Raw genomic sequence first — 25,011 nt, forward strand, 5'->3', positions numbered from 1 at the left:
TGGGCTCGCTTGAGATCTTTCCGAGTCGGTTCGAAACCAAGTCCGAAAGTGTCTAATTTAGGGAGGCTAGGTGATTCCAGCGGTTTTGCTATTCCTTTTTTTCTTTCCTAGGGTCATCCCAAGGAAATGTCCTTGCTTCTTCAGAATAGCATTCACGATCATGTTGGAATGGGGGTCGTGGCAGAGAGGGGTCCTTTCATCCTCCTGGATTAAGGAGACCTCTTCATTAAAGCCCCACAAATCTTCATCGTCTTCATTGTGCTCCACATTGATTATTGGATTCTTAATAGATTTGATTCTCATAGGTGAAGCATTGATGGTAATAGGAATTCCTCCAACTATAGCTTTTACTTCTTGGTGGAGAGATGAGGGGACGGCCTTTAGGTCATAAAGCCAAGGGCGTCCTAACAATAGGTTGAATGAAGCTTTAATATCTACTACTTGGAAAGTAGTAGCGTGTTCTATTGCTCCCGCCGTTACATTCATGGTAATTTTACCGAGAGCTTGACGACGAGTGTTGTCATAGGCTCTTATTCTTTGCGTTGACGGGGTTAAGTCTTTATCCCTTATGCCTAAAATCCTCGCAGTTCTAAGTGGACAGACATTAATGGCTGACCCATTGTCTACAAGAGTCATAGGGACGTTCATTCTCTCGCAAACCACTGTGAGGTTTAATGCCTTATAGTGTTTGTCATCTTCTGGGGGCAAATCCTTGTTAGAAAAGGTGATCAAATCGATGGGACTAGGGAGATCACTCGTGAGGAAGTTAGCCAACCCCTCAGGAGTGGTGTCAGAATCTATCCCTATTTTATCCAGGGCATTCATTACGGCCAACCTATGTTCTCGAGACGTTGCCAGAAGCTTCCATACGTTCATTTCAACTTTTGTTTTATTGAACTGTTTGACGATGTCATTATCTTCTATGATAGGTATAGGAACTTGCTGTGTGGTTGGCATGGGTTGTGTCGAAACAGGAGGTTGCATTCTCCCGGATCTTGTGAGGACGTCTATTGATGAATCTTCTTCAACCCAAAAGTCATCCATGGCATATGACACGGAAGGTGGAGGTCCTACCATGTCTTTTAAATAGACGTCTTCTTTGTCACTGTCCCAAACTCCATTAATATTTGCATCCTCTTCTTGTGGAACTTGGACTAGCTTCTTATCATCAATCATTTTCTGAATTAAATCCTTGAATCTAAAACAATTTTTGATATTATGACCCCTTGATTGATGATATTGACAGTAATATCTATCTATCCTTTTTAATGATTCAAATGGTCTCGGTTCGAGAGGTTTGATCTCGCCACTCTCGGAGAGCATTTTGAACATTTGTGAGTATGGGATCCCAATTAGAGTGTAGAGTCTATTACTCTTCTTGGGTTTTTCGGTGACTTGTAAAGGAAAACGTTTCGCCTCATAAGTCGTTCCCATGGGTGTAAACTCTTTCTTGGGTTTACTTTTTGAGGGTGGAACCTCGTCATATTTCTGCTGAAGTTTTTTTACAACTTTGAGGGCTTCACGTAGCAAGTGCGATCCTTCCATCATAGACAGTGTAAGAAATTGTATGTCCTCTTTACTTGCTAATTCTGGAAGGTTATCCATGGCGTCGAAAAAGATCTCCTCCTCTTCTTCGATTGCATGGATTTCTTTGACGGGTTTGATGAGAGATGAAGGATCAACCTCGTTTTCCTCATCAGAGATGGCCAAGGAGTGAGCGAGAGGTGCATTATCAATACTTGGCTTCTTACTGGAAGGGGGCAATGGTAGCTTGTTATTGTCGATTAAGTCTTGGATAGCTTCTTTAAGCTTCCAACAGTTCTCGGTAAGATGGCCCCTACCTTGGTGATACTTGCAATGTGCATTGGGGTTCCAGTTAGTCGTCCGCTTTTCGACTGTTGGGTCCCCAAATGGTCCAATAGGAGTTATAAGACCTTTTGCATTTAGTCGGTCAAATACGGTGTCATAACTCATGCCAATAGGAGTAAAGTTCCTCCTAAATAGTTTCTTTTGTCCTTGATTATTCATAGCAAGGACTTCACCTAGGTTAAAAGTGCTAACATTGTTTGAGTGGGTGGTTTTGGAAGAAGAAGGATTGTCGTTCTTCTTGCCTTTCCAGCCACTGTTGGAGTTATTGTTGGCAGCTTTCAACTTAGCCAGGTCGTCTTCAATATTAATTCCAATGTCGTAGACGGCCTTAAAGGTATGGAGATTATTCTTATATTTGAGATGCTTGGAGTACTTTTCTTGAAGGTTTTTAATGAATAACCTTACGGATTCTTTTTCATTGGGCACCTCAATCATCTTAGCTGAGGTTTCTCTCCATTTGTTAAAGAAGGAGGTGAAGCCTTCATTCTCCTTCTGCTTGAGGATTTCAAGTTCCCTATGGTCGGTCTCAACTTAAATATTGCATTTGTATCTATCAACGAAAGTGTTTGCTATGGACTCCCAGGTGGAGGTTTTTTCTTTCTCGAGAGAAAAGAACCATTGCTGGCAAACGGTTTCGAAATATAGTGAGAACATAGAGGGGAACACTTTCTTGTCGATACCCTTAATACTCATTATTGTTTCGAAGGCTCTTAAATGAAAATAAGGGTTATCAATTGCTTTAATTTCGGGATGTCGTTGGCATTGAACTTCTGCGGAAGAAGATCCTTGTCCACCGAGACCCCTTGTGAGCTAATCGATCCCTTGAAACTTGTAGTCGCTAGATAGCTTGCTCAGACTCTCTTGCATGAGGTCCATCTGTTGTTGTTTCACGGGATCATCGATCTTGAGGGTTAGAATCTTTAATGCCTCAGTCACGGTAACCAGTTGGTTCCTGAGCTTATTGACTTTTTCTTGTGTTGCCATTACTGTCCTAGCTTTCCTCTTACGAGCGATGAGTTTGTCGAAAAGTTGGACTTGTACAAAAAGATTGTCTTTGATTAACCGCCCTTCCTTTCTTGACCACGCGCTGTAATTTAAACCATTTTTGTTTTAATTATTTTGTAATACCCCGTATTTTCATACGTATTTTCCTAATTAATTATTATTTTCTAAAATGGGTATTTTAGTAATTCAACTTACTATTTAAATCTTGGAGCCAAAATGATATTTGAATTTTGGCGCCAAAAGTATTTTGAAAACTAATCATTATTTTGGATAAGATTTATTATCCATTTATCCTATTTTAAAAACCGGATTATTTATATATTTTGGATATTTTAATTAAGGCAAAAGCTATATTTTGTTATTATTTTAATAGGTCCGAAAATCCCAATTAATTAGCTAATAATTTCGGATTTTCCTATGTGAAAATCTGATTTTTATTTAGTTAAATTATTTGGTGAATATTTGGTATTTTATTATTTAATTATTTATTACAATAAATATTATTTACACAATTATTTTTAATTCCTTAACACTAGCAAAATATACTCCTAAATACTAAATAAGAGGGCCGAAAATATGAGCTTAGGAAAGCTCAAAAATTTCGGCCATCCCATGAAGCTTTTGGGAAACTATTTTGGTAATTTGTATTTTTAATTATCTTCTTAAAATCTCCTATTTTCCATAATTCTAATTCTCCATCTTTTTAATATTCAATCATTATATTTTCTTGCCATTCATTCTTCCTAATTATTCCCCAAGTAATTCCAATTTCCTTGATGTTTTTCATGATATACACACCTTCCATATTCAATTATACCGATCTCTTCAATATTAAAACTTTCCTTAAATCTTTACTCACTTCTCCAAGTAATCCCTTAAACCCTACTTACCATAATTCTTCCTACATTTTCCTACCATAATTCTTGCATGAGCTAGCCTATAAATACCCCTTTATACCTCTCACATTCTTCACACCAATTCTCTTCTTTTCTTCTCCTCAATTTTACACAAATTATCCCTGTTGAGGGTAAAAATACCCCGTATATGTGGACCAGTCCCGTAGTGACACGTGGCCCAGTTATAGGGTGACACGTGGCCCAGTTATAGGGTGACACACTGGAAGATGCCACGCATTCAGCTTAAGAGCGCCCAAAGTTTCAGGCCAATCTCGTGGCAACACGTGGCCCAGTTAGAGGGCGACACGTGTCGTCACGAGAAGATGCCACGTGTTTAGGGCATGTGTTCCCCTCTTATCAGCACGCAAAAGAGGCCTAACAACGTCAGGGCCCAAATCCGAGAAATATCAATGAAAGCCGCAAAGCGGCGGCCCCAAAGTAACACGTGGCATTCACTGATTGCGCAGCCAATCACGTCACGCAATTCTAGGGTACAAACCCTGGAATGGGGCACGAGTCTCACCCCTATAAATACCCCAATCATTTATGATGGGAGGGGTGGATTAAGACATTACAACAAACAGAGCATTAAATAGCTCCAACTTCTCTCTACTTTCTCTCTCTAGTCTTTTCCGTTCCGATCACTAACTTGATCGTCGGAGGCGAATATTCCGTCAACCGGAATATTCTTTGTTTTGCAGGTCAGACCGTCTCGTTGCCAGGAGAGCGTGACCAGTATCCGAGGAAATCCAAAAAACACCCGAAACATTTGGCGCCGTCTGTGGGGATACTCGTACGTTATGGCGATAGACGGTCAGACACCTAATCCAGGCGAGGATGGACATGTAGAGGATATAATCCCTACAATCCGTACCAGCGATCCGCTGATAGCCACATTTCAAGAAGCTAATGACTCTCATGTTACCGTAGCCTCTCTTAAGGCCGCGCTTAACAAACTCAAAAAAGAGATTAAGAGCAATGGAGCCTCTACCTCTAGGCAGCCGCCCAGGAGAGAGGAACAGAGGGCTCCAAAGAAGACACATAGCAAAGCAGTCCATGCAACGGACACTGGAAACACTCCCTTCCGAAGGCCGACTAGAAGGTCCTCGAGGGTACCACAGACTAATTTCTCTGATTTGCTGGCAAAAACACAGTCGGCTGGGGGGAGGGGTAGGCAGCCTCGAAGAGAGGAGCCTTAGCCGTCCAGACGATGGAAGGACGCAAGGGATTACCTTCGGCATAAGCAGCGGGAGCGTGCCGCCTACTCGGACACGGCTTCAACCCCAACTATGCCGGATAATTTTTCACATCATTCTCTCTCCCAACATACCAACACAGCCATCTCCAGCAGAAGTCAGGTGGTCTGCACCCTAACTCCTATTCCAGTTGTCCATACTCCAACTCCTATTCCAGCGCAATCACTCCAATATCAACCTCCTCAAGGGTTCAATGGCTTGATGCAGTTGAACCCCCAAGCCTATGGACAATATGGGCCATACGGGCAGGTGTATAGACAGGCTCCCTACCTGGATGGACCGTCCGTGCAGACACAACCCATCGATTGGCTGATGCGCCTACTCACTCTGGGAGATAAGCCGCCTCCGTTTTCGCAGGAAATTTTAACTGCCCCTCAGCCGCCAAAGGTGAAGAGTGTACTTGTGGGAGCCTATGATGGCACAGGCAACCCAGAAGAACACATCACCTCGTACAGGAACCTGATGTACCTGCAAAGTGTAGATGATGCTACTTGGTGCAAATGCTTTCCGGCCACTTTGAAAGGTGTGGCGCAGGATTGGTTCAACAGTTTGCTGGCCGGATGTATCAATTGTTTTACTACTCTTAGTTTGCTGTTTGTGGGAAATTTTTCATACAACATACCGCCCCGAAAGACTAGCCTTAACTTGGCGACAATCGTCCAAGGGAAGAATGAAGGCCTACGCTCGTACGTTCAACGATTTAACCAAGAAAAAGCCCAAATTCATAATCTGCCGGACGAAATGGATTACTCTGAATTTCTCCGGGGATTAAGGCACAATGGTTTTAAATTTGACCTGGTAAGAAAAAAGATTCGGACATACGCAGGTGTCTTGCGGGAAGCCGAAGCTTATATTGAAGCGACGGACTTTTGTTCGCTCACGAAATCAGAAGCGCCGGCCAAGGGGGCTGAGAAAAAACTTTCTCAGCAAGACTCGGCCGGCCAAAAGAAATAAGGAAAAAAGAGAAAGGAAGTCTGGGTGGCTGATGCCCAACCACAGAAGTCCAAGAAGGTCAAGACGTACGAGCCTCAGTTTGAATTCAATAAGGATTGTTATTCTATCTTGATGGAAATCAAGGATAAGTTTGAATTTGAAAAGCCACAGCCGCTGAGAGGCCCGGCTCAGTACAGGAACAAGAACAAGTACTGTCATTACCACAAGGACGTGGGACATGACACAAACAATTGTATCAACTTGAAGAGATTGTTGGACAAGCTAGCCGAGAAGGGCATGCTGAATTCTTATGTGATGAAGTCCAAATTCACTTACACACGGACAAACAACACGTCCGATCAAAGACAGAAGAATGATAAGAATAAGGACAAGGAAGATGATGGGAATAACACTGATTCAGGCTTTGTGGCCGGGATATCAGGGGGATTTGCCTCAGGCGGCCCAACTATGAAGAGGATCAAGCAGGACGCCCGGAATTTGGGAAAGGTGATGCAAATGGACTCAGTAAAGGCCGAACCCTTCCCCGAAGTAATCATCAGTGAGGCCGATCGGGGGGAGGTCAAAGTCTTACACAATGATCCCATGGTATTCATTATGAAGATAGCCAATTTGAAGGTCGGACGAATATTGATTGACACGGGTAGCGTGGCTGATATCATCAGCCTGGCCGCCTTGAAGAATCTAAGCTTCCCAGAGGATGCTCTCTAGGACATCACTCACCCGTTGGTCGGATTTGGGGGGAATGTCATCCACCCGGTGGGGCGGATAGATTTACCCGTCCGCTTTGTGCAAAAAGGGGAAGGAAGAGACATGGTTGTCCGCTTCTTGGTTGTGAAAGAGCTGACAAGATATAATGTCATACTCGACCGTCCTACACTGAATGTAGCCAAAGCAGTCATTGTACCTCACCTAATGCTGCTAAAGTTCGAGAGGACGAACGGGAAAATAGGGACAATCTAAGGAAGTCAGAAGATGGCAAAGGAATGTAATCAGTTGGCAGTTAAGCCTACAGCGCGCGGACCAAAGGCATCCGAGCCAAAAGAAGAAGGAACCTCACTCCCAACACACTAGGTCGGCCAGAAGTGTAAGGAGGCCAAGATAGAACAAGCATAGCAGCTAATGACTGTCGGTCGGCCAGAAGAGTTACGACCCCAGCCGGCCGGCAGTCACCAAAATATAGTGCTTGACCCCGATCAACCAGGTCGGACGGTTAGTGTGGGCACTATAGCTTTGGGTGTGCTTGGGGGTGAGTTAATTCAATTGCTGAGAGAGTTCAAGGATGTATTTGCATTTGATGTTGGCGAGATGCCAGGAATAAGCCCTGACCTGGTTGTGCATAAGTTGGCTGTAAACCCAGCCATTAAGCCTGTCCGCCAGAAGAAGAGGAATCATGGAGAAGAGAGGAATCAGGCGGCCGCAGCTGAAGTAAAAAAGCTGCTGGACGCCGGTTTCATTCGGCAATGTTATTACCCAGATTGGGTGGCCAATGTGGTTCTTGTGAAGAAGCCGAATGGAACTTGGAGAATGTGTGTGGATTACACTGACCTGAACAAGGCATGCCCTAAGGATAGCTTTCCCTTGCCCAAAATCGACCGCCTGTTTGATTCGACGGTCGGGCATTCCCTGATGAGTTTTATGGACGCATACTCCGGATTCCATCAAATTCCATTATGGGAAGAAGATCAAGAGAAAACAGCGTTCGTAACTGAGCAGGGGTTGTACTGTTACAAAGTTATGCCATTCGGCCTTAAGAATGCCCCAGCTACCTTTCAACAACTCGTTAATACAGTCTTTAGAGATCAGCTCGGCCGAAATATGGAGGCGTACATTGATGACATGATTGTCAAGTCAAAAGAACCGGCCGACCAACTGAAGGATCTGCGAGAAACTTTTACCGAACTCAAGCGGCATAAGATGATGTTAAATCCAAAGAAATGTGTCTTTGGTGTTGAGTTCGGTAAATTTCTCGGATTTTTAATTGATTAGCCTGGAATTGAAGCCAACCCTGAAAAGATCCAAGCCGTCATGGACATGAAGTCACCAAGGACAATTAAAGAAGTACAAAGATTGATCGGCTGTTTAGTAGCACTTGGTAGATTTCTGTCAAGATCAGGGGATAAGTGCCGTTATTTCTTTCAAACCATAAAAAAGAAAGCCATGTTTGAGTGGACAGAGGAGTCCGAGGAAGCATTCGTACAGCTAAAAGGCCACCTTCATACATTGCCTCGGCTTGTCACTCCACTCAAGAGTGAGAAGCTATTTATCTATCTTTCCATCTTTGAACACTCTCTAAGTGCCGTCCTGCTTGCTGAACGGGACGGCCACCAGATCCTAGTCTACTTTATCAGCCATGTACTTCACAATGCTGAGCTGAGGTATCCCCCTATTGAAAAATTTGGCTTGACATTATACATGGCATCGAAAAAGCTGCGGCCATACTTCTTGGCACATTCAATTGTGGTCTACACAGATCAACCTCTGAAGAAGCCATTTACAACTCTAGAGGCAAGTGGCCGTATGCTTAAATGGGCCTTAGAAATGAGAGGATTTGACATTGCATTTGAGCCAAGAAAAGCAATCAAGGGACAAGCCTTTGCTGATTTTTTAGCTGAGATGACTCGGCCGGATCTTCAACAGGCCGGAGACCAGATCTGGAAGGTGTTCGTGGATGGTAGTGCAACAACTACTGGTTGTGGCGCAGGTGTCATATGTCGAGTACGCTCTGAGATTCCAGTTTCAAGCCTCTAATAATGAGGCCGAGTACGAAGCCCTCCTGGTCAGCCTTAGAATGTGTAAGGCGGCAGGAGCAACAAAAATTGATGTAATCTCGGACTCCCTACTCGTAGTCGGCCAGGTGGATGGAGACTTCGAGGCAAGGGAGCCGGCTATGATTAAATACTTGAAGATTGTAAAGGAGGAGGCTAAGGGCCTAGATAATTTTACTTTACAACAGGTTCCTTGTTCATCTAATCATCAGGCGGACGCCCTCTCTAAATTAGCATCCTCAGCATCATGTGATACCCCCAGGTCGGTATTTTGGGAGGTAAAAGAAAGGAGGAGTATTGATGCTGAGCAGGTACATATCATTGATAGAAGCTCCACTTGGATGAACGGGATCATATCTTACCTAAAGCATGATGTCTTGGACAATCTTCACCAGGGGCAGTGCGGCTCTCATATTGGAGGACGAGCCTTGGCTGAAAAGGTTGCCCATGTAGGCTACTACTGGCCGAGTTTAAAGTCGAACGCCATGAAAATGGTAAAGAAGTGTGACAAGTGCCAGAGATTTGCAACCTTGATCCACCGACCCGCCAACAGTCTTTCGACCATCAGTAGTCCGCTCCCCTTTGCCAAATGGGGGATAGATATTTTAGGACCATACACACCAGCATCCGGTCAAAGGCGTTATGTGTTTGTAACAGTAGACTACTTCACAAAGTGGGTGGAGGCCGAGGCTGTCTGGGGCATCAAGTGGAAGGATGTTTCAGCCTTCATATGGAAGAGTATCATTACACGCTTTGGCGTTTCTCAGTCTATGGTGTTCGACAATGGACCCCAGTTCGAAACGCCTCAACTCAAAGAATGGTTGGAGGACCAGGGCATAGCTCATTTCTTTGCTTCAGTCGGCCGACCACAAGCCAATGGTCAGGTAGAGGCATACAAAAAGTTGATCTCCAATGGGATTAAGCGAAAGTTTGAAAGGGCAGGCGGCTTATGGGCTGATGAGTTGGTTAATGTGCTATGGTCCATACGAACCACGGCCAAGAGTTCCACAGGAGAAACTCCGTTCTTTTTGGTCTATGGCGCCGAGGCTGTCCTCCCAATTGAAATGTATGAGACCACCCTTAGGGTGATGCTATATGATGAAGCGGCTAATTGGGAAGCCATGAAGACCACCCTAGACTTCCTTCCTGAAGCAAGGGGCAACGCGGCGCTTAGCACGAAATCTATCGTCTACGGATGACAAGGGCATACAATCCCCGAGTGTCAAAGCGGCCGATAAAATTGGGAGATCTGGTCCTAAGGAAGATGGAGGCTGTGGGACGAGCCAATGAGGATGGGAAGCTGACCCCAAACTGGGAAGGGCCGTATCGAGTCAGGGAAGAAGTTCGAGATGGGACTTACCGTCTTGAAGCAATGAACGGCCGACCTATTCCGCGTACATGGAACACTGACAATTTGAAGAAATATTATGTTTAAGTGTAAGTACTTAGCCAAAAGCTGTATATACAGCTAGGTCTGTTGACCGAGCAATGTAAGTCGTACGATCACAACAATGTAATTTTGACAAATTAATGAAAAGTCAAACATTGTTATATTATTTTCCATTCTATTTATGCTTATTTGCACGGTCATAGTCTACACAGAAATGCCGCGTGAAATTTGTGAGTAGGTTGCTTCCAACATAGCAATCCGGTCGCAGAATAAAGTAAATTAAATAAAATAAAAATGAGCGATTTGACCCTGAGTCGCATGTATACGTCCGTCCCTCACTGAGGCGGACGGAAAAGGTAAGGTACCCTATGAAACCCATCTAATGGGGCAAGGGCATACCTAGGCATTCTAGCCCAGCCAAACTTAGAAATTTTAAGTTGAGATCATACTTGAAATTTTCTGAGCGCGTCCGAACGATAGTTTCAACGAACAAACTCGCATAAAGCCAATCGAACGGCCAAATAATGTGTTGATTCGGCGTACCACCTAGTCCAAGGGCAATCATTACTATGATCTGATTGACTTGCTAGTAGTCATACCCCCCAAGGTATAAATTCTACCAAGTCAATCAAACCCCTAAAAAATATAGACTAGGCGAACGCCGAATAAAGGGGCATACCCCCCCAATGGCACGAATGTACAAAAACGTAAAAAGTACGCGTACGAAAAAGCAAAACTTGCAAAGTATGAAGCAAAATAGAAAAGTTGGATTAATAAAAAGACCGCTCAAAAGGCGGTAAAGTATTTTACATAAAAACCGCACGAAAAGGCGGCAGATAAAGAAAATAAAAATTAACAAAAACAAGGCAGAAAGAGCTGAAATCAAGGGGCGGCTGGGGTAGAAGCTGGACTCTGGCCTAGGCCAGGCTCTTGAACGGCGGCAAGGGACGCGTCCTCATCAGGCGTCTCCTTGCTCTCAACCTCACCATCTTTGCTGGCCGCCACTTCTTCGTTTTCCTCTTCTTCTGAGGTAGTTGGCGTGACGTCCAGCTCAGGAGAAGGTTGCCCGGCCTTCTTAGCTTCTTCCCTGAGGCAAACAAAGTTAAGGCGTTTGGTGAAGCGTTCTTGATAAAAGGTCGCATCGCCCTCGTCCACCATAAGCTCAAAAGCCTCAAAGAAGTGGCTCTTCAGCCTGTCCTCAGCGTTCTGCTCAATGCAGACGACCTCATCCGCACAGGGGGCCCGAGGTGTTTGCAACTGGAGAGTTAAGTCCTCAACGGACTTCTGTAAACTTTCCACTCGGCCTTGAGAACGTCCGCCTCATCCAAGGCCTCCTTCAAGTGTTTTTCGGCCAAGGCCACATCACTTCTGAGCTTCTCGAAGGCCTCGAATCCTTCCCTCCAGCGATGGCCGTCTAGGAGGGCCTGATCCCTCTCCTGTCTCATGGCATCTCTGGCCACGGACTCTTGCTCCAGGGGCTGGCCCAGCTTCACAAAATCTTCAGCCTGCCGTGCCGCCTTGTCGGACAGCGCGTTGATTTGGGTTTCGAAATATCGGCGCTGGACGGTCGTTTCCCCAGTAATGGCATCCTGGGTCTTCTTAATCTGGGCCCAGGCATGCTTCAGCCTCTCATTCTCCTTGTCCTTCTATTCAAGGAAGGCATTCAACCGTAGGAAGAGCTGCGTATATGGAAAACGTGTTAGCAAAATAAGAATGAAAAATTGACTAAGTGTGATATTTGAGAGAGAAATTACCTCGGCACTACAGTTGATCATTGGGCCAAGGAAGCCCTCATGGATCCCCCGCAGCTTGTCTCGCTGCTCAGCAGGGACCGCCCTGACCATGGCCTCCCTCATGGCCTTCCTGTCAGCGCCCGTGAGGGATTGGCCGGGCAGCTTCATGTGCAACTCCTCTGCAATGTCTATGTAAGGGCGCAAAAAATAAAAGTTTAGCTCAGGTTTAATCGGACTTGAAAAAAGCGAAGTGGAGAATTCAAAGTTACTCGGACTGACCGTCAGAGAAGCTTGGAGGGGTAGGAAGATTGAAAGTGAATGACGGGGGCGGCGCAGGCTCGTCACCCTCCTCCCCCGTCCGGCCAGGCTGAATCGCTGGCCGACTGAGAGGCTTCGAGCCAATCAGATTCTTTGACTCTTTGTACAGGCGGAGTCACTTCTGGCCCGTTCGGTTTTGCCGGGGTCGACTTACCCCTATCGTCCGATTTCTCAGACTTGTCATGATCCGGCATGGCGGACGGATCTATGGACTTGGAGGCCCCGCTATCACTCAGCCGGGGTTGTTCTCCTTTGGACTGCTTAGAGGCAGTCCGCGACGTGGTCTTGGCCGCAGTAGTGGAAGTGGTCTTGGATGCGACCGTCTTCCTTTGCTTGGACGCACTACTGTCCTTGTCCGTCTTGGTTGCAGGGGACGACTGCTTCCGTTTGGACCTAGGGGTCGGAGTTGACAGCTGAAGAGGCAAAAGTTAGCGAAAAGAGATCAAGATAATACAATTGATTGGTCGTGTCTAGTTAGGAAGAAGATCTCTTCCGTAATGCCTACACGGACGATTGATTGGACGTGTCTAGTTAGGAAGAAGATCTCTTCCGTAATGCCTACACGGACGAAAAGAAGAAATGGAGATGGGCATACTTACTCCTTTGGATTGCTCGTACAGCTTCTGACGAGCCTTGTAGCGAGCCAAGTCAATCTCCTACATGTTCACATCCCCTTTCTGCTCTGGGTCAAGCATCTTGTACGCCTCAGCTGAAAAAGAAAAGGAAAAAGTGTTAGAAAACCCTTCAACGTTAAATAACCTATGTATGTGTAAAAATATGCATCCATGCGTCCACCTTGGGGCAAGTTCATGTATAGGCCATAGGCGGACATGAACGTGGGATCCCGCAGCCAATTGGATAAGGGGACCCAGTTACTTGGAACGCGCTCAGTTTTGCCGTTCCTTTTCACCCTCTTGACCTTGAAATATTCAAGCTGGTACTCTTGGCTGGGGTGGACGGGTGGTTTATCAGGCTTGAGGTCCCCGCGTCCAAGCTGAATTGGTTCAGCATTGAACCGATTCATCCGCAAGTTAAATTCAACATCTTTGGTCTTGATGCGGTAGAATCGGTGCTTCCAGTCGCACCATTTTGAGACGCGGTCCACCACCATCATGTAGTCTCTGGTGGAGCTCAGAATGAACCATCCGTCCGTATCCGCGTCCAGCTTGGTTAGTGAGTGCATCTCACAGAAGACTGCAAAGTCTGGCTTGAAGCCTTTGCAGACGCACGTCACCAAATAACCTGAAAATGTTCAACCAGCTGTTCGGCATCAGCTGGAAGAGGGCTATGTCGTATTCGTCCAGGATGGTGCGGACGAAAGGGTGGAGGGGGAAGCGCAGTCCGACATCTATGGCCGCCCTATAGACACTAAAGGACCTTTGGCGCGGCCTCTCTTCCTCCCAAGCAGCCAAAGCACGTGACTTCCTTGGAGGCTGAATCTCGAATCCCTCCCCAAGGTGGAGGAATGCCTTGTACTCCTCAAATTTGTAGTTCAGGTAGCCCAAGGCTATGCTACCCACTGTGCAGGTGAACGGATCCTTGAAGTTGTCAATATTGGCAACATCCTCCTCGGCCGCCTCTTCGCCCTCAGCGGTCGCCGTTTAACCCTCGGTCGTTTTCTCGACCTCATCCTCCTCTTGTTGAGGAATACTCCCAAACTCAGAGGACATCACTCTATCCAGATCGGCTGCCTCTGCTGAGCTGCGGCTCCTAGAACTACGGCCTCCCCGGGAAAAGGGGGTGTCCTCTTGAATTAGGGGCCTTTTGCCCTTATCCTTGGCCCCGGCCGCTTGACTTCCGGTAGGAGGACCTCTGCGAGGAGGCAGGTCGGACGGTTCGTTAATTAAGACCCCAGTCCTTGGCCTGTCCGACCTGCCATATCGGAGATGGAGTTCTGAAGGAGTGGGGACGGACGGATCAGCGTCCGCCCGAGAAGATGAAAGAGGTCCTTCACAGAGTAGCAACTCGGCCCCATCCATGACCGAGTTGGCATATTGGGGAACATTAATCCCGGAGTTTGCCCGGACGTTCCCACCGCAGCAGAAGCACCCTGAGTTCTTTGGCGCTCCTCAAAAGAAGAAGTCACTTCCACGGCAGAGCAGTAAGTGCCCGTGGAAGCGGTCGTAGGAGTATTAGAAGGCGTTTCCAAGTTAGGGTTGTTAGGGTCATAAGGAGGCCTAGGGTTCACCAAACTACCGTCTGGATTTCTGGCCGCATGACGATCGTACGTCTGCATTGTTCTTACCATGTTCGACTGCAGGGACAGAGAAGAATGGGTGGAAATGAGTTGGTACGCACTAGAAATGGACCCACTCTACGAAGGAGACAACTCGTCTCCGTCCACTCTAGACTCCTCAGTCCCAGGCGAACGGCCGGCCTCATGAGGAGAAACGGACGAAGCCGAGTGTTGAGCCAGATTTTAAATGAAGAATAAAGAAATAAAAAATACAAGGAAAAGAAAACAGGCGGCCTACCTCTATATGTGTAGAAAACTTGAAAGTCTTGAAGGTTGACCGGAAAACTCAAAGAATGTGCTCGGAAAACTCAAACGCACGGCGGAGCTCTTGAAGATTCAAAGAAAATGGCACTTTTTCTCTCTAGAATCTCTGACTTCTCTCTAGAAAATGCAAAGTTCCAAAGTGTGAAAATGAGGTCAAACCTCTTGTATATATAGGCCAAATTTATGGGGGTAGGACGGTAAATTCATCTTTCCCGCCTAACAAAATTGAACGGTTATAATTTGAAAATTTAACCTAGAATTTGAAGGGGCAAAGAGCAACGCTGTTAGAATAGGCGGAAAAGAAGACGACCTAATAAACGACACGTCCAAAAATAAGCTGATGGAGCTAAGGCTCCCTCCGCAATGGCAAGACGGCTGCAACTCCCAAAAGCGAGACGGCCTACCGTTGTCTGTGCCATTCGTATGGATAGGCGTTCACTCTAAATTATCAGGCGGACAGAAATCTTTCAAAACCCTAATACACTTGTACGCCCCAAGGCTACTTGAGGTTAGAGGAGTCGACCTGTATGCGTACGAGCCACCCCCTCTGAGGGGCAAATGTTGAGGGTAAAAATACCCCGTATACGTGGACCAGTCCCGTAGTGACACGTGGCCTAGTTATAGGGTAACGTGTCACCACGGGAAGATGCCACGCGTTCAGCTTAAGAGCGCCCAAAGTTTCAGGGCAATCTCGTGGCAACACGTGGCCCAGTTAGAGGGAGACACATGTCGTCATGAGAAGATGCCACGTGTTTAGGGCATGTGTTCCCCTCTTATCAGCACGCAAAAGAGGCCTAACAACGTCAGGGCCCAAATCCCGAGAAATATCGATGAAAGCCGCAAAGCGGCGCCCCCAAAGTAACACGTGGCATTAACTGATTGCGCAGCCAATCACGTCACGCAATTCTAGGGTACAAACCCTGGAATGGGGCACGAGTCTCACCCCTATAAATACCCCAATCATTTATGATGGGAGGGGTGGATTAAGACATTACAACAAACAGAGCATTAAATAGCTCCAACTTCTCTCTACTTTCTCTCTCTAGTCTTTTCCGTTCCGATCACTAACTTGATCGTCGGAGGCGAATATTCCGTCAACCGAAATATTCGTTGTTTTTCAGGTCGGACCGTCTCGTTGCCAGGAGAGCGTGACCAGTATCCGAGGAAATCCAAAAAACACCCGAAACAATCCCGTTTATCTTTGAAGCCAGTTTTCGAGCACTTCCGGTCAGTTTTGGGGTATTGACGTTTCACAGAAAATTGTTCCTCTCAAAAATTCCTTGAGGTTAGGCTCAAGAATCACCCAATTAGAAGTTATAACGAAGGAGTTATTGGCTTATAGCCTCTGCAAGTTCTGCCTACTTTTTCCAACGATAATCCAATTCTTCTTTCTCCTTGGTTTCTTATCTTTCTTCTCCTATTCTCTTATTCAATTATTATTATTATTATTATTATTATTATTATTATTATTATTTTTATTATTATTATTATTATTATTATTATTATTATTATTATTATTATTTTGGGAGATTAATATAAAATTCTTATGAGAAGTTTTAATTATATAAAAATAGATTTTAATGATGTTATGTGGAATTAATTTAAAAGGTTCATGTACATATAGTTGGGAGGGTTTAATTTAATTGTTTGTGATTATTTGATAACCTTATATTAATTAAGGTTATATTTATTTGTAGGGTGTTTTTGATCAAGCTACTTGAGACTTCTTTTGAAGTAATTTTTGGCTAAGCAAGGATCAAGGTACGTTAGGTGGCTAGATACCTTGAAAGTGATCGATTTGAATGAAAATGTTTGAATGATTTATGTTGCTTGAATTAAATTGAATTGAATTATGGTTTATGAATTAAAAGTATGTTTAAAGGATTGGTTTTAATGATTGAATTGGAGTATTGATTTTTATAAAATGTTTTGATTAATTAATTTATTATTCATGTTTAAAAAGGATTGATTTTGAAAGCAAGTTGGATTTATTAAAAAGGGGTTTGGATTGTTTTCATTAAAGGTTGAATTATTGGATTTAAAAGAGGATTTATTGAATCATTGATTTATTATTATGCTTTATAAGCATGTTAGTAATCCCACTATGCGGATTTGGTTTATTGATAAGGCCTTGGACTTTGTATGACCAGGTCTTTCCTCAAGAATAGCCTTGTAACATAAGGAGACTAGCTTGGGGGGTGTGCACACTTAGGAGAGGAATTGGTTTTATTGGTTTTATTGGTTTATTATGAGGAACTGGGTTTTAATATGAGGAAATGGTTTTAAATAATTGGCATTGGTTTTATTGGTTATTGGAATATTGAGAATTGGTTTTAAACCATGAGTTTAGAATTATTGGAAATTGGTTTTAAAAGCATGTTTGCAAATAAATTGAGCTTAATTATTTTTCACTTACCGTACTTAGCATATTTTGCTAACCCGTACTTCTTATTTGTTTTAGTTCGCCCTGTTTACCGTAATAGTAAGCAGTGTTATTTCAGGTGAAGTGAATAAAGTGATGCATTGGAGTCCCAGGATTTGGTTTAACTAATTTAGGAATCTTGGTCTTTGTATTTAATTTGAGTACTCATGACATTTGTTTCTATTTATAGTTATTATTAATAAGAAGAGTTTTGAAGTTTCCGCTGCAAAGTATAGTTTTGTTTAGTAAGTTGAGTAGCCTTGCGTAATCACGCGGCGGTAATACGCCTAAGTCTATCTCTACGGTATAATTATACATACTATTCTAGTATTTCCGTAGAGGGAGATTTGGGGGTGTTACATATTTGACTCAAATCGACCTTGACTTTACGGTTTTAAAGAGGAAAAATAAAAAATAGGTGCATATTTTTGGCAAAAATAAGTTATATGTTTTTAGGAATCAAGTATGGTATTTAATCAAGTGATTTAAATTGGAGGATTAATATCCGAATTACCCCCCTAAAAAAAATGACGGAAAAAAAACGCGCATACAAGACTTTCTTAGACATGGTCAAAAGTGTGTATTGGTGTGTGCGTTATGTAGTGAGTGTAAGTGACATGTTTGGACTTTTGTGTAAGACCATGGGACTTGTGCCTAGACTCAATTAATGACTGAACAAGGCATTATTAACCGAATTAATTAGCAAACTGTTTAATTGGACACAAAGTGATGACTCGAACAATAAACCGAACTGTCGTCAAAACGACAGGACTGGCGCCTCTCTTTGCAGTGTAGCGCCAGACGACAGGATTGTCGCCAGGCGCCACACTCCACAGAGTGGCGCTACATTTCAAACTTTGGTGCCATTGCTGGAGCGTCGATCTGAAACTGTTTTCGGTATTATTGATCAACAGGGGTATACCTAAAGTCGTACTAAGTCAACTCTGGTTAAAACATTAGACTTTATTTACTCAAATTAATTAATTAATAATTAATTAGGCAAAGTTCTTTTAGTCATTAGTTTATTTAATCTTAGCACAAGTCAAACAAACAGTTAGGAAAAACATATAGAGTATGCACGGCTAATAATGCACAATTAGTCAAGTAGGCACAACATGATGCAATGAGTTTGCAACCTAACCATGGCTCTAGCTCTCTAAAGTTCGGGATATGGGTTAGTCAAAGAGGTTCCATGGTTAATTGTCCGGATGCACCGCGCGGAAGCCTAACCGTGAAGGGTTGGCGCGAGTGGATGGGACACCGCGAATTTAGAAAAACTCGCTTCCATGGTTTGGTGAATTCAACATTCTCGGATGTACCCTTTGTTGCTCAGAGTGTTCAATCAGGTAGATGGAGCATGAATTTCCCGAGGGTTATGTCCATATGTAGAACACATATGGGTTTCAGAAAAGTGAGAAAAACTCAATCATGAAGTAGGATCGAGCAAACAATGCTAAAAACTGGTCGAAATTAGAACGCATATTTCTGGCTCGGTATTGGAAGAACTTGGCGCCAGCAAACAGAGGCTGGAGCCAGATTTTGGCTTTAGCGCCTGGTGACAGAGGCTGTCGTCTGGCGCTAAGGTCAAAATACTGGCGCTAATCTTTGTTTGCTGACGCTAGTTCCTACATGCCTCAGCAGCTTTCTGTGCTCGATAAAATTTTCCAGTTTCGCGCAGTGTTATTTTGACCCTAGTTGTGAAAGATATTCCTCAAATTTCCTACGTGTAAAAATCCTATGTTTTAACTCATTACGGATGGTCTTTCCAATGAGATCTTTTTTATGCATATGACAATAATGTTAATTAAAATTACGCACATGAAATACTTAGAACTTTTCGAGTCTCATCCACTCATTCTAAATCATTGCCGAAATAAATTTCAGGAATTAAAATAGAAGTCCTCCCCAGTGGAGTCGCCAAAAACTGTAGGGAATATTTCAAGCATTATCCCAAACTTGAACCCCACTGTGATCATACACTAAAGTACGGTGGCGTCCAAAGGGAAAGAAGATAGAGCAAAAGAGTCGCCAACAAGTTTTAGGAACTTGTAAACCGTTCATAGGGTGAAGGTTACACCCCTTAACGATCCAAGAGATCGTTAATTCCAATAGGTCTTGAACCATGACTGGTAGTTCGGGGATGAAGGTACAAATCCAACCTAAAAGAGATTGAACCTGCCCTAATAATAGGCCTCTACTTTATTCAGATAGTATTCATGTGCGCTTTCTGACTAACATGCAATCAATAAGATTAACCCTAAACCTGTTTATCTATGTTGGTTGAATATTAATGCACAAATAAAACTATTATTGGCGATCACTTGAATTATAATCAAATTAACCCTAAACAAGATTATTAATTATCTTATTAAGCGTGATTACAAGTACAAATTCCCTTTAAACATGTATAAAAGGTGTGATCAAGCAATAAAAATAAATATCAAGCAACATAATAAATAATCATAAATTAATAATAATTATAACAATTATAAACAATCATGATCATGTTAAAGCATAATAATAGCAAGATCCTAGGCATGATACTAACAAGATTAATAACAAACCCTAGCATGATACTAAACAATAAAAATCAAATATATAGCCCTAACATGATACTAACAATCATAATTATCAGGAAGAACATAGGAAGCATCATACTTTTAATCATACTTGACATTAAAGTTACCCTAGACATGATACTAGGAATTTATCATTGTCACCCTAAACATCAAATTAAGGAAAACATCCTAACATGATACTAGGAATCATAATAACAACCTAAGCATGATTTCTATATCATAATATCAATAAATCAATTAAAGTACTTACTTGGATGCCTCGTACCTCTTTCTAATAACAAAATATACACATTAGTAACTTCAAGGAAAATAATAATTAAACAACAATTAAATAATAATTGAAATAGAGATTTGGGACCAAACCCTCAGAAATTAAAACCTTTCACGTCTAGGGCGAAGGCAACTTTGAATATGGCTACGTGTATCTAAGTCTTGGGTGAGTGCGGAATTTTGTATTTGAGTAAAGGCTAGTTTAGAAAAGAGAGAGAGAATAATCAAGAATTTCTTGATGAGAGTTGGTGAATGAAAACGGAGTTTTTAGGAGACTATTTATAGAGAAAATCAGCCAAAAAGATAAAAAATCGAAACAGAGTTCTGACGCGCAAAAACGAGGTTAGCGCCAGACGCTGACATTAGCGCTAACGCTAGCGCCGGCGCCAAGCTTAGCGTCCGGCGCTAATGCTGGCGTTTGGCGCTAATTAAATTATTGACGCGTTTTCTAAAATCAGATAGAAATTAACCATACAGGAGAATAAAATCGTATTTTCCTCAAAAACATTCTTTTATTCTGATTAAAACTCTAAAAAGTCAACAAAAGTCAATTTATCAATGCTAATTGAATTAGGAATGAAAAGAACCTTCTAGAAGAATCTAGAAGACTAAAACCATTCCTAATTGCATTATGAATGAAAAATCTATATTAGGCCCTCCCCTAGATCATTGGGCCGCACATAAGGCTCAAACCGGGCCCAGTTTAGTAATTTGGCCATAACTTCCTCAATATTCATCGGAATTGGGCTTATAATATATCTTTGGAAAACTCTTTTCAAGCCCTATCCAACTACACTACTATTGGACCCATATCATGAACCAACCAAACTGGATTGGCTGTTTTCTTAAAATAGGTTTTAAAAAACAGAGAGAAGAGAAAAGAAATTAAAACTATCCGCAACACTAAACTTTCCACACTTTCACTTCATTCGATTACGATTCGACGTGAAAGGTACTCATCACCGGGTTTGGTTTTGGGGAGACACAAATAGTTGTCTACACCTTCACATTATAAAGTGTTCTAAATTTTTCTTTTAGATTAGAGTTACCTTTTTGAAGTTTTATAAGTATCTACCGTGGAGTAATGCCGGCAACAATCATCTCTTTAATCTCATTAACTTCCTCCCTTGAGAAACGCCGGGTATAAGGATGTCCCGAAATATCACTTGATAAATCATGGTTATGAGAAAGATCTTTAATTTCAACTCTCCAACTACTGTCTTGGTTCATTCTTCCACAAATTTGAAATGGGAAATTCATTAATCGAGTTTCCGACTTTTTCTTTCCACTATTAGGGATACGGCTACGATTAGTTCGATATGATCCACCACATTCACAACCAATAATAACCCATATGTTTATTTTGGATTTTTGAATCACCGTAACAAAGCCTTTGAATAGGCCATTCCCCGAACAGTCTCCAACAATGTTTCTCTATTTGAAAATTTTTGTGATGAAAGGTTATGCATATCAGTTGGCATTTGTGGAGGTTGATGATTATCAAATTGCGGTGAATCTATAAAATCAAAAAATTTAACAAGAATAGTCACAAAATTATATTTTGAATAATCAAAAAGCCATTAGATCGACATATACACTTAGCCTACTGCTAAGAGTTCGATAACACGAGTTTGTTCTTTTGGTTTTACAATAGTACTCTTTTGGTTTTGATTAACACCAAACTTAAAAAAAAAAAACTAATCTTATTATACTATTTTTAATCTCAAAACCTTAAAAAACTGAAATTGAAACATATAGTTTGCAAATAAACTGATTTGATACTAAGGTATAACAATATTGGAATAAACTTGACTCATTATAAAAAATTATAAAAAAAAACTATGAAAAATTCCCTTTAAAACCCTAAGTTAATTTTAGGAAATTTTAGAAAATAACACCACAAAAAAAAAAAAAGTTTTGATTATAACACCACTAAAAAACCCAAAAATTTGATTTCACCACCGCCTAGAGGATGCCATCAAAAAACCGTTTGTGGACCCCACCAAGTACACGTGTCACTTATATATTGGTTAAATTTTTTTTAAAAAAAAACTCAACCCTAAGCTCAGCCACCAAGCCCACCAGGCGGCAGCCCCTACATGCCACCGCCGGTACTACCCCTACCGTCGCCAAGCCACACCGCCGTCCACCCAGCCACCCCCACCCTCCTTAACCAACCCTGAAAAACCCTATTGACCACCAAACTAAACGATTTACCCATCCCCCACAACTCCATAAACCCTAGCCACCACAAAAATGGCGAATAACAGTTGAATTCGGCCGGTTTAGAGCATGAGTTGTCAAATTCAACTCTAAATTGGCCGATCTCGACCACTAGTATCTAATTTTGTTTTGGAATGGAAGAAAAATGGCGGTGGCTATCGGTTTTGAGTGGGGAAAGGAGGTGGTTGCGGGGGTTGTTTGTTATAATAAAAGTTTTTTTTTTGGTGGTGTTAAAACCAAAATTTGTGTTTTTTTATGGTGTTATTTTCTAAAATTTCCTTAAATTTATTGTATAATTGAGTAAAACTCAATCCCCAATTACAAAGATGCTTGTAAAAAATAAAAGATTGAAAATTATTACCATGGATATCATGAGAATGTGAAGAATTTTAGTCTTCAGGGTCATTCTCCTCTATCACATTCTGCAAATCATCTAGCCCAAAAAGCTCCCAAAATTCATTATCATTAATCCCTTCAAAATCAAATTCTCCATCCATCTTCCTAATTATAATAAAGTGCAATTACAATTTAGATATTTTGGACAGGTGAAGTTCCATAAAAAGGTAGAAGATTTTGGGGTTAAAAATTAATGATGGGGTCTAGGGTGTGTACAGGGGAGTTGGAGTAAAAAGCAAAATCAATGTTTACAATTTTGAGAGCTGGGTAATTTACCCACAAAAGGTCAAAATAAAAATTAAAAAAAAAAAAAGTAAAACATTGGCATTGACACGTGAGACTTAGTGCACTTAGAAGGAAATTAGGAAAATAAATTATAGTGGGGCCAAAAGGGGGTGTGCGGAAATCACTGGCCCTAAGTGATTGGTGACCTAATGAACATGTAAGTTTATTTTCTTCTACTGTATAATTTAAATGGCAACCACTTCCCATCCCCTTTCCAATTAGCAAATTCCCTTCCCTTTTGCTTTCACTCGGCAGCCCCCTCCCTTCTCTTTTCTACCTAGTACCCACTTCCCCTTTCTCCGTACATATCTTAATTTCCATTGAAATATTAACTCCACTATTTTTATTCTATTATACTTACTTTTTTTGAAATAAAATTGATTCATTAATAAAAGTCATACGACATCTACAAAGAGATTTAGATCTAACAAATTAAATATATGTAGTATAATAATTAAATCAAATAAAAACATTATATGTAGTATACCCTCTATCATATCGTTGTGATTTACAGCCTTCTTCCACTAGTAGAAAAATACAAAAAGACACCGCTCTATGGCCACCGATTTTTGAAAACCGGTGGCTTAAAAAATGGGCGGGATAGGCTAATTCACATTGCCACCGGTTCAAACCGAACCGGTGGCAAAAATGGTAAAGGCCACCGGTTTGAACCCGTGGCAATAATCAATTAAAAAAAAAAAAAAACGCCCCCCTTATAAACCCCAATCCCTACCTCATTCCCCTCTTATTTCTCTTTCAATTCGTCTTCTCTGTTCTCATCTCCTTTTCTTCAATCTCCTTCTTCGATCTCCTCCTTCTCCTTCTCTTGCTCTTCTCCTTCGTCTCCTTCTCCCTCTTCTCGTCTCCTTCTCCTTCGATCTCCTCGTCTCCTTCTCTTTCATTTCCACCATCACCAAGACCACCACCGCAACAATAAACCACGAAGACATGCACCACGAAGATATGCACTAGGTTTGTGTTTAATTAATCGATTTTTCTTGGTTAATTAATCGGATTTTGTTGGGTTTAATAGATTGATTTTCTGGGTTTAATTAATCATTTTTGGAATTGTTTGAGTTTCTTAATCGATTTTAATCAATTAATTATGGGTTTTTTTTTTTAGTTCGTGAATCAATTTCTTGGTTTTTTTCCTCGGTTTTTAACTTATTTTTGGGATTTTGTTTTTATTTTTGTTTAATTTTTTTTTCTGGGTTTTCTTCTGGGTTTTTGTTTCATTACTAGTTATTGATTTTCCTGGGTTAATTAGTCGATTTTGGATTTTTTGAGTGTTTTCATCGGTTTTATTTCGATTTTTAATTGATTTTAATCGATTCTAAGTCGATCTCCTTCTGGGTTCTATTCGATTTAATTCTGGGTTTTTTTTCTTTTTTTTTTTGAGTTCGTGAAAATCAATTTGTTTTATAGAGTTCGATTTAATTCTCATTTTGTTTTTCATTCTTGTTTTGAAAATCAATTCGATTTTTTTTTTTGAGTTCGTTTTAATTCTCGGGTTTTCACTAATTTCTGGGAATTTTGTTTAATTTTTTTTCTGGGATTTTTTTTTCTGGTTTTTTTTTTCTTTTTTTTTTCTGGGTTTTAGTTTTCTGGGTTATTTTTCTGGGTTTTTGTTTAATTTCTGGGTTTTGTTTATATTTTTGTGTGTTTTTTCTGGGTTTATTTAACCGATTTAAATCGATTTATGGGTACAATGCATACTGTTCTGGTTTTTATTTTTTTTCGCAGCTTATTTATTTTATTTAATCGGTTTTTTTTTTTGTTTTATGCAGGTATATTGATTTAGATGTAGATGTTAAATCGAAGAATAAAGATGCAGGATTATTGATTTAGGTGTTCTATGGGTTGTTTTTTAATTTTAATGTTGTAATTTTTTTTGGTTTTTTATTGTAAATTTTTTTTTTTTTGATTTTAATGTTGGAATTTTAGTTTTGTGTAATTTGATTAATTTAGTTCTTTTGAATTGGAATTGTTGTATGAGTAATTTAGTTGTAGTTATTAATTTAGTTTTTTCACTCTTAAAAATTGTATAATTACTAGATACTGATGAATATATATGTGTTTTTATGTATTTTACATATATGTATAGTTTCTACTACAATTTAAGTGAAATAAATGCAATTTTTTTTTTTTTG

At 41.5% G+C, this 25,011-nt stretch overlaps 1 long non-coding RNA gene across 1 annotated transcript; it reads left to right on the top strand.

The window, feature by feature from the left end:
• Positions 1-23,421: 23,421 nt before the first annotated feature.
• On the top strand, positions 23,422-25,011 carry LOC110683793. The gene is made up of 2 exons (XR_002503673.1): positions 23,422-23,833; positions 24,649-25,011. It is a non-coding gene; the product is annotated as an uncharacterized LOC110683793 (long non-coding RNA).

This window comes from Chenopodium quinoa, unplaced genomic scaffold (genome assembly GCF_001683475.1).
Source record: "Chenopodium quinoa cultivar QQ74 unplaced genomic scaffold, ASM168347v1, whole genome shotgun sequence".
Taxonomy (NCBI): domain Eukaryota; kingdom Viridiplantae; phylum Streptophyta; class Magnoliopsida; order Caryophyllales; family Amaranthaceae; genus Chenopodium; species Chenopodium quinoa.